Below are 15171 nucleotides of genomic sequence, written 5' to 3' on the forward strand. Positions count from 1 at the left end.
GGTGTTGGAGCTAAAAGTGAAGTGTGCTGCTGATGACTGTTTTCAGCAGCTTTAATTAGTAAGCTTCTGTTTCTGTCTAAATCACAGCTCACCTTTCCTCTCGGAGGATGAAATAGCAATTATGAACATGTTTGGGAAATGTTGTAAGCCAAATCAAGACCAAACATGAGGATAGAGTATCTTGAGTATTTCAATGTGGTTTGTAAAGAGTTTCTACTGACTGCAAGGTCACTTAATGCAAAACCACACTTGAACACCTTCCAGCTGGCTATTCCTTAATGTTTAGGTCAAATGCATTCCTCTACAGTACTGAGACTGCTTCTATAGGCTTAACCAGAGTGGGTAGTTCTGGTTCTGAAAAATGAGGCCAATGCGAGCAAATGGGTGCCTTAAACCTGCATTCTGCAATGGCCACCAGTGGGCGACTCTATCAGCTCCAAAATGAAGTCTGTTTGTATAGAAGTCTATGAAAAAATACTTCTTACTTGATTTATAACCTCAGTAAAAACTTTCCTAGTCGATTTTTGGTCACTAATTTCAAGTTTTCTTCAATACAGCATAATGTTCATTTAGTAAATTATGGTCTCATTTAATTTAAATTTGAGGATAAGATAGAATATGTCTGAGGGTGACAACGTTGTTGAGGTAACATAAACTAGCATAACACTAGATTCTAGAGTGTAGGCGTCACTATTTCTGTGTGTTTTCAGTTCATGAAAGTTAACTGTAACGTTTTGGTTAAATATTTGGATATTCACTTTTTCTGGTAAGTAAATTTTGTTTTAATGGTATTAGGCCCATTTTCCGCTAGTAAAAATAAGCATTAGCATTATCACAGTCAGCCATAGACTGTAAATTCACTGTGCTGAAAAAGCTACCAGCTAGTGCTAGTGTCAGCTCCACCTTCTTGTCCATATCATTTACTGCATGTAAAATTATATTAAAGTTGTATACAGTGAGTGGTCCAAATATCTCATCAGTTCTGGCTCAAAACAGGACTCTACAAACCAATGGGTGATGTCACAGTGGCTACATCCATTAATTTTATAAAGTCTGTTGTTTAACATAGTTTTCAAACAGTAACTTTGGCTGTATATATCCCAAGAGAAATGTCATCTATGCAGAAGTGTGGAAATATATATTTCTTCACAGTGAGGAATGAGGTTCACAGGTGGGCACACATGTCTTTGGGTTGTGGTAGCTCATCTTCATGTACTTAGCCTAATAAATTCAAATCCCTAAAGTTCAAATTCACAGTTTCTGGCAAAATAATGAATCACCTTTGGATTCCATGTGTAAAAATTCATCTCTGGATATGTGTGATGATGAAGTGCTGCATCGTCAGGTTGGCAATTTGGGTTTCCCTGAGGTGTTTCTTTCACCTGTTCTTCAACTTGCCCACTGCTAATACCTGAACATGTGAGCCAACATGATTTACTGGGCCTTCTATTTCATGGATGCTGTAGTGGTTGGTGTTTCCAGTTTCTAGTGTCAGTAGGCTGTGTTGAATTACAATGATTGATGCTACCAAGTATGAATTCAGGTACCACCAAAATAACATCAACCACGATTAACAATGATCTTTTCTGACAGCTAAAGGTAGGAGTAGCATCTGCCATCCAACGCTTAACCATAACACTAAATGTTTCAATGTAATTATATCCAGTCAGTGTGATAATAAGTAAATCCTCTCATTAATTGGGTCTTAGGATTGTGTAGCTGTTGCTGTCACAGCTAATTGACCCCAAGAATGAGGTGGAGTAGATCTGCCTTCATTTATGCACAACTCTAATTAACACTAGAACCAGAAAGGAATGCATGCATGCATGCGTTTGTGTGTGTGTGTGTGTGTTCTTGTACCCCTGTGTGTGGCATCTGGATCTTTTGACCTAAATCAACCGAGCCCGGCCATTTGGATTTTTTTTAAGGAGCATACATGTAATAGCATACACTCTTTTCATATTATATTCTATAGTTTTATGGTATTTGTGTCACACAAGGAATACAGTTGCTATAGTGGTTTTGTGGCTGCGCGTGAATCCTTTCAAGACATTGTACGGCATTGTTGATGGCTTGGACTCTTTCTTTTTTTTCAGTAGGCAATCTTGCTACTACAGCTTAGAGTGGTGAAGCAGAACATGTCAGACATTAATATATTACTCTTAGACATCTGTTTAGACTTTACTGCTTGCTTGTGAGCACCACTTGGTGTAAAACTATTACAACTGACTCAGGTCAGTGGGAAACTGAGGTGTGTGATGTCGGCCTTAAACTTATTTTTATGGGAGCAGTCAGAGAAAACCAAAACAGTAAACTTAAAGTTGCAGGCTAGAAAATCCCAACAGTGAACACTGGGTTTGTCACTAAGAGCAATCTCTTTCTCCTAAATGTTGTCATGTGAGTCATTGTTCTAAAAATATTAATTAATTATAATGCTGATCAGCATCTCACCAGTGTGCATATGTTTTTGGTTTTCATCCTAAATACAAATATGTAGTAATTATTTCATACTAAATTCAGAATTTACATATTTTCGGCATAGCTGAGTCTCTTCACAATCTTTCCAGGTAGCATATGACAACTGCAGAGCAACCCGGTGTGGTACAAGTACTGTTGTTTTATGTGACTTATAATGTTCACTGACTGATTTGGATTTCTTTAAATATCAGAATGTTTTAAAATAATGAAAGTGCAATGTAAATGTATCGGTTTTTCATATTGGATTTTCAAATTGACTTGATGTCCATTTATTTTGCCTCTATTACCCAAAGTGACTGACGCATAGGTTAAAGGTGTAGTGTCTTGCTCAAGGACACTTTGACAGGACTCTGTGTTATTGACAGACAGAGTAGCTGTGGTGGAGATGCAATCTGACACTGTCTGCTTACGGGATGGCCTTATTCACTGTGAGGCAGCCACCTCAGAGGCCGTAGACGTCTCTCCTTCTCCATCTTACACATTAAACAATTAGAGCTTTATGTTATATATTGATCACTTTTTAATTGAGCTCTATTGATCTAATGTAGATCTCATTTCATTTTGATGGGTAACAGTGCTGTGTTACTCTCTGTAGTCTCTCCAGCAGACCTCTGGACTCTTAGTGGACTTTCTATCTGTCTGCCCACGCTTTCTCTCCCTTGTTCTTCAATCCTTTAATCTCTGCATAAACCCACTCTGACTTCATAGCCCTGAGTCATACTGTATCACAAGAGAGTCCTCTCCTCTGCTCTCCTCTCCTCTCTTCTCTCCTCTCCTCTCCTATCCTCTGCTCTCCTCTCCTCTCTTCTCTCCTCTCCTCTCCTCTCCTCTGCTCTCCTCTCCCCTCTATTTCTCCCAGTATATTTTAGGGTTTTCACTGTTTCATGATGTGTGTGTTCTTCTTGTCAGTGCTAACAGACAGCAGGGGGCACTGCTCAGTCGATCGATTGCTGATGTTTGTTGATTCTGTAGGTGGTCAGTTGTGAGTGTGTTTCAGGCTGTATTGTGTGTGTGTGTGTGTGTGTGTGTGTGTGTGTGTGTGTGTGTGTGTGTGTGTGTGTGTGTGTGTGTGTGTGTGTGTGTGTGTGTGTGTGTCTGTGTCTGTGTGTGTGTACTAATATGTAGATAATAACACAAAAAACACTCAGATAGTAGGCAAATGAACAAATTATTCTGCAAAAAGGTCAATTAGAAAATCATCAGCTAATTATTAATATAATAAATAGCTAATTTTAAATCTCAGAAAACAAAAATCTCATGGATTGAAATGATCACAAAATTCATAAACAGTAATTAAAGCTGTAGCAAGCAAAGTATTTTGATCTTGCATTAAAGTGAATGTTTAAATAGAAAAATTTAAATATATATATATATGTATATATACATATATATGTATAAAATAATAATAAACTGAGTTTAAGGCATGTACCTATAAGAATGATTTGTGACATCACAAAAAGTTTGGAGCCAATCATAGTCCAGGATGCAGCTTACACAAGTGTGATGTGGAAACTTAAAACCTCCAGCAGACATACACAGAGAACGGACTTTACAGTGAAGTCGGAGACATCTTGTGTTCAGCAGTTAAACTTTTGAAGTGAACAAGTTTTAATGAGGAAGAAAGAGTAGATGTAATTCTAAGAAATGTTTAACTGGTTAATGAATCTTTTTTGTGCAAAAGCAATATAGTATTTTTATATATCTCATATCTCTGGGGCTGAGGTCACCGAGGTGGTCAAAAAGCTCCTTGGTGGCAGGGCCCCGGGGGTGGATGAGATCCGCCCCGAGTTCCTCAAGGCCCTGGATGTTGTGGGGCTGTCATGGCTGACACGACTCTGCAGCATCGCGTGGACATCGGGGGCAGTGCCTCTGGATTGGCAGACTGGGGTGGTGGACTTGTTTCCAGTGAGGGTTGGACTCCGCCAGGGCTGCCCTGTCACCAATCCTGTTCATAATCTTTATGGACAGGATTTCTAGGCGCAGTCAGGGCGTTGAGGGGGTCCGGTTTGGTGACCTCAGGATTGGGTCACTGCTTTTTGCAGATGATGTGGTCCTGTTGGCTTCATCAGACCATGACCTCCAACTCTCACTGGATCAGAGTGTGAAGCGGCCGGGATGAGAATCAGCACCTCCAAATCCGAGTCCATGGTTCTCAACCGGAAAAGGGTGGAGTGCACTCTCCGGGTCGGGGATGAGATCCTGCCCCAAGTGGAGGAGTTCAAGTACCTCGGGGTACCTTGTTCATGAGTGAGGGAAGGATGGAGTGTGAGATGCGGCGTCTGCACTAATGCGGACTCTGCACAGATCCATCGTGGTGAAGAGAGAGCTGAGCCGAAAGGCAAAGCTCTCGATTTACCAGTCGATCTTCGTTCCTACCCTCACCTATGGTCATGAGCTTTGGGTAGTGACCGAAAGAACATGATTGCAGGTACAAGCGGCTGAAATGAGTTTCCTTCGTAGGGTGGCTGGGCTCTCCCTTAGAGATAGGGTGAGAAGCTCAGTTATCCGGGGGGAGCTAAGAATAGACCCACTGCTCCTGAAGTCTGGGCTTCTCTGCTTAGGGTGCTGCCTCCGTGACCCGACCCCGGATAAAGCGGAAGAAGACGGTACGGTATATATCTCAAAACATGCCTGGAGGAGATCTTTAAATAAAGTTTAAATTTTAAATTATGTACAGTATTTGAGTAATGGTACTTAGCTATAGTTAACTAATGTAAAGTAACAAGTGTTTTCATAAAATGACCATTGTCATAGTTGGATGGACTGCAAGGACCGGTCCTATAAACGAGGATGTTTGTCCCTGACTGTCTGAATGAGTCACTGACTGAGTGATGAAGTCAACTTCATTGGTCAACTGACTATCATTCGCCCTTCTGTGTCTCCAGGTCTCACCACTTCCTGTATCCATCATTTCGCCCTCCAGTGTTTCATACACTGTCCAGACATATACTAGGTTTTTACCTAGTCTTGTTTCCTCCCATGATGCTGCTGTTGTTATACAGTTACTGTTGGCAAGTACTACTATAAATATAATCCATTCTGACCAATCGAATAAATGCTTTCTGCCCACTGAGCAGTGTAATAGATAGGATTATCAAGCTTTGCCAATCACCGATTTGCACAGACTAATTTCTGCTCCAGAGGGCTGCGGCTTTCCAGTAAGTGAAGCATGTGTCTGATTTTTTATATGGAATCAGAGCTTTTATAGCCCCAGCACAACATATGGGAAGAAATGTCCATCGGGGGGAAATTTCATAGCATCCTGCATATGCGCAGATGTGCATGTTGGAGAGACAAAGTGCAGAATGCACAATATCAATGTAGCAAGCTCTTCAAAATGCCATCTGTGGCCAGAGGCTGTGACTGTTAAACCGGCATTAAATTCTCAACCTGTTTCTTCTTGGTGAATAGTTACTGAAACCTGCAACAGTGTGAAGCTCATTTATGAGGAAAACATGTCAGGATCTGATGTCAAACACATGTCCTGATACATGTCATCTGACTGCAAGGCCTCCAATCTGTTGCTTTAGATTTAAACAAGTGTCATTTTTTTCAGTTTACTGCAATCTGGTTAGTTTTCATGAGTCTGTATTACAAAAGCACTGCCGATATCGATACCGCAGGGTAGCTCTGGAGTAACAATATGCCTCACTCTCTTCCCTGCACCCATCATTCTGTTGGGCTGTGTGTGCGCAAGTGAGTGTTTGGTGGTGACGGTGGCGGCAGGGTGGGGTGGGGAAAAGCTGTGTGTCTTGGTGTGGGGCTTGTGGGTGAGCAAGAGACAGAAGGAGAAAGAGAGCTGGTCTGCAGCTATACTCTTAGTGACTCAGCAATTTCAGAGATTAATTTTGTAAATAATCCCCTCTTCTCATTTCTGCTCCTTTCATGCCTTATCCCCTTTGCCCTTTTCACACTGCATCACCGCCTCTTCCTGTGATCACTCCCAATAATCATTTATGTCTCATTACTTAATTGCTTTTGTACATAAAAATAAAATCTCATCATTATAATGAATCTAAATTAGAGAAAAGGGGGACGGAACATTTGAAAACTCATCACACAACCATTGTCTTATTATCGCTTCTGAAGAAAAGTGATTGATGTGGGAAACATAATCTGGTAAAATGAAAAAATAAAAAAGGGAAAGGCATTATTTAAATTCTGTTGGTTTGCGGTGGGATCTTCAGCTGAATACCCATCACTGACAGCGCTCATCTGTTTAGTGCAGAGAGAGACGTCAGAGGCACTTTGCTGAAAGCAGAGAGACGCAGGGACAGAAATAGACCATACTGGGATATCTGAGGAGAGGAGGAGAAGGGAGAGGCCGGGGGTATTCTGCCATCCGAGATAACACCGACTCTCCAGCATGATGGGGTGGAGAATTAGCACCAGAGGAGGCAATGAGGAGCAGGAGTGTGCACTGGGTCATGCATTGAACTGTGTGTGTGTGTGTGTGTGTGTGTGTGTGTGTGTGTGTGTGTGTGTGTGCTCTGAGCCACGAGGTGGTCAAATCAGCGGAGGCCTGAAAGAAGACAGACGGAGGAAGAAGAGAGGAAATGCGCTTCCATGTCAACCCTATTAGATTAAGAAGAGAGTCAGGAAATAAGAGCACATAAAATGTAAACTCAGCAGTGGATGTTGATAATTTTTCTAATTGGCCCATAATGTATCAATAAACAGCCCCTTTTTTATTTTGAGTTACAGTTTGGTTTCACCTCATTATTCAGTCTGATATGAGAACCAGTTTCTGTCTGCCAAAGCAGTGACTGCCAAACATCAGTCTACTCAATGTCATTTTCAGTCAACATAGGCGTGGGCGTGGCAGCAGTTAAAGGACGGGTTCATTTTTCAAAACCATTAGTCAAGTGCCCAAATGAACATTGAAACAGGTTTTATGTATGTTACTGAGGGGGTCAAAATGTAAACGAAAAAATGTATTTAAAAGTTTAGAAAAGATGCAGATATAAGAGTTGTTACTTCTGTAAGTCAACTTACAGCAGTGCAGCTGCCTAAATCTCATCCACTTTTGTGTTCATTTTTCTGTCACAGTTTTCCCAGCTCTGACGCAGGAAACTGACCATTTTTAATCCTGCCCACAAAGCTCTGACAGGATATTAGAGGTCAGGAAATGAATGCAAGAACTCATCATGACAACATTCGTGTCTTCTCAAGACGACACCTGTATGAGGCGGGGGGGTCATGGGCCCACCTGATATCCCCAGATTGCAAATTATTTCTCTCAGTCTAAAGCAGTCGGATCCTCACAGCAGCCACGTCACACTGCAGGGTCACCATGATTAGTTTGACTTTTCCTCGAATCTCACTGTGCCCAGACCTCACTCCCACTCATTTCCATTATTCACCACTTATTTATACGGTTTGACTTATCATATGAAGGCCAGATATGATTGAAGCCACTTTATTAATGTGCACAGATGACATGGGTTGCAGTCCATGTTTAATAAAGTGGAGGTTGAGATCATTTCTTCATCCAACTTTGTCCTGCACAGTGAGGTCACTCAATGGATGAAAGGACCATATCTTTTTATTGCATTTGTGACCTCCCTCTGTTACAGTGCACCACTTCGCTCTTGCTAGCAGACTTGTTTTCCACCTGGCACTGTAGATAATTAGTTGAAATCATTCTTTATTCTTCCAGGTACAAATGATGCTGTTCACCTTTCCAGTGATACAGGTCACTTTCATTCAGATAAACCCTTGTAATTATAGAAATTAGAATTATCATAATTATAATTCAGGGTGCAGGGTGCAGAACTTCCGAATTGTCTGAGGAAAAAAACGAGGTATTAACTCACATATAAATTCAAAGAAAATGTAGTCATTGAAAATAAGTTGAAAATAATACTGGACCAAAGGAAGGTGATGAACTCCCTCACACTGTCCACACCAGGATTGAAAAGGCAACATTTCAGTCTTAGACCATCGCCAGGCATTAAACTCCCAATATGAAATGTCATACACAAGCCACAGGCTCTTGCAGCCTATTAAAATGGAATAAAATCACAAGCACCTGAGACCCCGACAGGCAATTATTCATCATGTGTGAAGTTCAAACAAGCAAGGTGGAAGCATGCATTCAAAAAATTTCCAATTTTTCATGTGAAAACGTAACCATGATGTGACTCCAGATTCACAGAGTGGAGGCGTGGCCGCAAATGATGCTATTTCGGTGTGTTTCCAGTTCATGAAAGTTACAATTGTTACATCTTGATATTCTGAGGAGTCAGATGTTCTACTTTTCTGGTAAGTTAATTTTGTTTTAATGGTTTTAAACATATTTTTTCATAGAGAAAATTATTATTAGCATTAGCGTTAACCATAGACTGTAAATGCACTGTGCTAATCAAGCTAGCAGCTGGTGCTACTATCTTGTCCAAATATGGTTACTTTTGGCTCCAAAAATTCAATATGGCAATGGTCAAAATGCAAACTTGAGGCTTCAAAACAGGAGTCAACAAACGAGAGGATGATCACAGTGGCCACATCCATTATCCATTTTTTACTGATTATTTTGGTCTGAAACAAGTCATTTTAGCTCCTGTCTCTTTGAAACCTCTCTGTTCTGATTAGCCAACTTCCAGCGATCCCAGAGGCTACATAAACAAACAGGAGTGGTAGTTATCTTATTCTTTTCTTGAAATGGAAACATCTCAAATACATCCGTTGAAGCCTGAATCCAATTCAAAATGTGTGAGTGGACAATGTGAACAACCTTAGTAACTACCTTAGGAAAAACTTTTGCAACAAAGGCTACAAAACGGACAGCTGTTTGTGGGCATGCATGAAAAATCTGACATAATTACCTTGATGAAGTAGTGGTAATATTGCAAACAAAGCATTAATTCAGACTGAAGCCCTGGTTTTTGACTTGCAGGCCACATTTTGGAACTTTGACCATGTTTAAAATAGATATGCAACATCATAACAGAAATAAGAAAAACTCTCCTTTAACTAAAATTTCAATGTATGTATCTACTAAGGGGGGATGATGCCACAATCCAATGTGGACGAAGAAAATAACACAAAAATGGAAAATTGGGCCTTAAAAGCAACAAGAAACACTCAGCTCCAGTTGCCTCCTATTTCTTATGTGTCCTTAATAAAACAGTTGATTCCTTAACACTGGTTAATTGTTGAAGCTCACACAACTAATAATAGTAATAGTTACTCATGTAAAACACCAACGCTTCCTTAAAATAAATAAAGATAAATATGCCATGTCATCATGAGAACAAACAGGCTGTATAGCGTACAGGCTTATTAGACGCTATGCTGAGCACACAGTCGAGCCTATCAGTACTTTTTTATTGTATTTGTTTGTTTTAGCAGGACTTACCCGAGGTCTGTTTGTTCCCAGGTGAGACAGAGAGACGAGGGTACTGTTAGGACCCAGGGGTGCTCTGTGTGGAGGTGATGGATGCTGGTGGGCTTTCTCTATTCTCCTGACAATTAGACCGTCACTGCTTTTCTCCCTCACACCCAGAAACAATGGCCTGCTTGAGATTCTTCAGCACACAGTCATCAATCTTTTCTAAGGCCACTTAAAATCACTACTGCAGATTATATTTCTGCACAGAGTGCTGGATTACAATAGAAAATGCAAGACCCCACAGCAGTATATTAGTGATTATGGTCACATAGCCAAACACAATGACAGAGCAGAACAGCCTGGCCCCTGGGCTAATGCTTGACAAGAGCAAAAAGCCCTACACAGCCACAATTAAATAGCTTGTTAAAGGGTCACAGAAACAAATAGTTTATCTTGTTTATAGTTTTTCTGTTTTCTGTCACTTTCTCTGTGCCTCTTCTCTCTCCCACACAATAAATCGAAAGCAGTTTAGAAACCAGAAAGAATGACCTTGTGATTTTCAGGAAAACATTTTTGTGGTTATGTCAAGAGAAAAGAAATGTGTTGCTCACATTTGAGTGTGAATATCTTTGAAAAGATCTTCAGTTTAGACAAATCAGCTATAGGTCTCCATCACTGCGATGACACCTTACTTGTAAACTTCCATATAAAAGTCATTTATGTAAAAAGATCTCACTGTTCAGTGCTTTTGCCAAGAAATATGTCCAGGTGATTCAGTAAAAACAGATATATGTTGAAAATATTGTCATCATGTGCCAATAAATACAGGTTATAATCTACTTAACGTAATTTTTTTTCAGCCAAATTTATGACCTGGTCCAGCTACATGAAATCATGACCATTTGCTTTCATGTATTTCCATTAAATGATCATCTTCCAGTTGCATTCAGACCAATCAGATGCACAGGGTTGATGGTGAGCTGCCACCTGGCCAATCTCTTGTTAGTTTGGTAACTTTGTTACACTTCCGAAATTTCTCCTTTAACAGTATCATGATTTTTTATTACTTTAAATTATGCTTTTATTTTGATCAAAATGCAAGAAATCGTACAGTTTGATTAATTCAATCAAGCCAAATCAAGTCATTCTTGCTGCTACCTAACTTTTAGATTCAGACAGTGGATGACGGACAGAAGCGCTACAGTCATATTTTTTCACAGCAGTAATGGCAGTAGCGCTTGAGAGCACAAGCACACTTATATCTGCTGCTGGATTCATCTATTTTCACTTCAATTGTTACCACAACCAGTATTAAGTAAAAATCTGTATTTTCAGCCTGGATCTTTCCATATTTACATAGATCTTGGCAAGCCTCCTAACACTTTCCAATTGAACTTCAATTTGACATAAATCATTCAGGAAGCTAGTTTGCTTGGAAAGTAAGTAGTCATAGAGGTCGATCCCTGTGTAGTTAGCTACAACTACTAAACTAAGGGTGTAATTTCCATTGTTATTCCAAGGTTGGACTCAGAGGCGAGAGTTATATTAGAATATATCGTATTGTGATATACATTGTTTTTCTGAACTTTACATTAGCCTAACTAACTACAGCAGGTTGTTAGGGTTGCAAGATGTTTGAATTAAATTTAAATGTTTCTTAAATGTGAATGTAAAGACATAACACAGACAGACATGCAACAACTGGGACATATGTTAAGTGTTAAACATTTGCATAGTTATTGAAATGGTTCAATGAGAGGCACACTTAAATGGTGAATATTTTTTCCCTCTGTGTGTGTGTGTGTGTGTGTGAATGTGTCTGCTCTGATGAATAGCCACAGTGTCACTGAGTACAGACCTTGACAGAGCAGAACAGATGAGATGATTCAGACGCCAAAGCATTGTCCTGGCTCTCATCACTTCAGCTGGCGGCCCAGAGCAAATATTATCTGTGGAAGTGGATGATGGAGCGAAATTATTGAGCGGGGCCCTTTGTTTCCCTTTGAAAAACAATCACATCTGAAAGAGCCTAAAGACTTGAGGAAGTTAAATGTTTTGCAAATGAAACAAAGTGCTGGGGGAAAAAAAGGTAATACCTAATATTCCTAGAGAATCATATTTCCTGTTCGCTATATTTCTAGCATATCACTGCTTTGCTCTCTGCATCATTTTCTTCTTCTTCTTCTTCATCCTCTCTCTTTCTATGCTGTCCTTTTGGCCAGGGGGTTCGTGGACGTTTCTGGGTCGTCTGTAATGGGAAGCGTTTAGCAGAGCAGATGCATGGAGAGCTGCTTGGGCCAGCTGCTCACACAGCCCAGCAGCCAGCCTTTTGGCTCCTCTTCTCTCATATGTCTTTCCTCTCTTTTTTTTTTTCTTTTCTCTTTCAGGACAAGGACATTTTTACTACAAAAGCTTTCAGTATCTGTAGGTCTGAGCAGGGTAAAGGTTCATATGTTGGGGTTTTGCTAACTTGTTAGCAGACAGATGCTTATTTGCTCATCCATCAGTCACAGAGCAACATTATCGTTCATTTGGAGTTGTTTCTGTTTCTGTCTACCTGATGAATGTGAGTCTTTGGTCTCTACCAAAAGGAAGGGGTTTTAAGCTTCTAAATGCTACACTATGCTTCCATTTGTTGCTTAGCAGTGGCGATTTTTAGACCTTTTTCACTGAAAGCAGCGGTCTGTTGTGGCTAAAAACAACACTATGAAAGCAGTTGGAGTGAACCAAAACAACGAGCTGAAAGACGCTATAAATCCTGTAAAGCTGAGAGGAGCTACAGTTGGGTGATAATTCTCTGTAAGGTGAATTTATGCATATAGCACATTTCAACAACAAGGCAATGTGCTTTACATAAAACATTAAAAGCAGTGAGACAAAGTGCAAAAGAAATATAATTTACATTTAAAAACAATTCATTGTTATTAAATAGAGAGAAAAATAGAAAATAAAAATATGCCAAAATAGAATATAATAGTTACAGTGTAAGAAATGAATCAATAGCCTCAATTTTGATTTGATAAAAGGCAGCAGTAGACAGAAAAGTCTTCTGCCTTGGGGAACAGAGTTGCAGCAGATCTGTAGTTTTCTGGGAGCTTGTTCCAAATAAGTGGTGCATAAAAAATTAATGCTGCTTCTCCATGTTTAGTTTTAGAGACAGAAAGCAAACCTGTCCCAGACGACCTGAGAGGTCTGTATGGTTCATAATGTAGCAGAAAATCATAAATGTATTTTGGCCCTAAGCCATTCAGTGCTTTATAAACTAACTATCATAAATGAACAGAGAAGGCAGATAAAGGACTGTAGTGCAGACACCACAGACGGGCAGGTGAGTGAAAGGAGCATTAATGCTCAAAATCAAAAGTCAGTATTACAGGTCACATCAGGAAGCAGTTCAAATCGATCTAAACCACATGAACAGGCTGGAACTGACAGAATAAGGTTGACTAGAACATAAACGTCCATGGAGGCAACAATGACAAACAAAGGAAGGAAATGGGCCGGTATAAGTAGTGAGTGTCTGGCAAGGGAATGTGTTGCAGGTGAGGAGCGGGCTGAGTAGGCCAGTTAACTACAGGACTGATGAGATGTGGGAACGTGTGTAGATGGGGAAAGGAGGGAAAGTCCGATGGCATCTGGTGGACAGCTTGAGGGTGGCAGGTCTGTGGTACGTGGTCTGGGAGAATTGAGCAGGGTCTGGAGGTGACAGAATGTTGGCCTCCAGATAGGGACTCAGGAGGATCAGACTGTCACACCAACAGTAGTATTTCAAAAATCAATTATTTGATGGGATTGATTTAATTCATTGATTTCTGTAGATTCACCACAATGAGCGACACCTCTGACACTACATGTTGTCATTTGATATATTTTTGCAGAGGTTGCAGAGGTTGAGTGCTTTGTCACATGTAGTATTCATAAATTCTTGGATTGCTGGACAGTTCATAATGTGGGGTGGAGAATATCTCTTTACCACTTCCTGTCTACAGCTGTATGCATGCATTAAATGTGTCTTTGACTGGCAGACTGAATTATAGTTTGGTCAGACTCACATGACTTGTAGGCCATGTGTCCTTGGATGAAGACTGCATTGATTAGTCAGAGGAAAATATCTTTCTTAACAATAAGAGCACAAAACATCTTCCTGCAGGAACGAAGATAAAAGGACCAACCAATTAAAGTGAGTTTTCTTGTCTTTACTTAGTGACACAGTAAAGATCACATGACCCTTCTTGTCTCTCACTGTATGTTTTTTTCTTGATCATTTCAGGCTGACGCACTTCTCACTTCCTCCTCACCCACTGTCCAGCAACTGTGATGTTACTGAGGATGCCTGTGGCTGCTAGATGATTTACTGTATCTCTCTCTCTCTCTCTCTCTGTCTCTCTGTCTCTCTCTCTCTCTCTCTCTCTCTCTCTCTCTCTCTCTCTCCCTCTCTCTCTCTCTCTCTCTCTCTCTCTCTCTCTTTCTCTATGTCTTGCTCACTGACTCATTCATGGACTCACAGTTTGGACCAAATGCTAATCCTGGCATTCAGATTTTAGCTGTGTTCTCTAGACGCACCCCAGTGCAGAGAGACATGGCTGAAGGAGATTCAGCAGTAGGGAAATGTGAGGGCAGCAGGGTAAGTGCTTGTGCTTGTGCTTGTGTGTGTGTGTCCTCTTTTCCATACACACACATGCACACACACACACACACACACACACACACACACACACAGAGCACATCCACAAGAACACCTGCAAACGTCCAACAACAAACGTCCCTATGAATCACTGTTGCTGAAAATGCAGATTTGGCGTACTGGGAAGACCCGGGGGACACAAATGTTTTAGCTTCTAAAACTGGACAACACAGCAAGGTGATAAAGAGCAATGCACTGTGCTGGAACACGTACTCTGATCCTTTACTTTATGTATTAAAATTAAATACAATTACTAGGATAAGCAGCAAAATGTACTTAAAATATCAAAGTTAAAGTACTCATTTCATCCCTTTGATTGATCACCATTAGATTATTAATACTGAAGCATCAGTGTGTAAGCAGCATGCTACTGTTGTAGCTGCTGGAGGTTGAGCTTGGGTGGTTCCCAACTTAAGGGTTGGGCCCCTCTAAAGGGTCACCAAATAAATCTGAAGGGTCATGAGATGATTAATGAGAGAGGAAAGAAGAAAATACAAAGTTCTGATACACAAATCTGATTTCTTTTTTTTCTTCTTTTCTTTTTCTCTAATCTTTGATTTTTGGTCAAATATCGGATCATTTGAAAATATATTGAAATTAAACCATGTGAAACCATCTGCTGCCAAATACATTAAGTGGAGTAGAAAATACAATATTTCCCTCTGAAATGTAGTGGAGT

This window comes from Scomber japonicus, chromosome 12 (assembly GCF_027409825.1).
Source record: "Scomber japonicus isolate fScoJap1 chromosome 12, fScoJap1.pri, whole genome shotgun sequence".
NCBI lineage: Eukaryota > Metazoa > Chordata > Actinopteri > Scombriformes > Scombridae > Scomber > Scomber japonicus.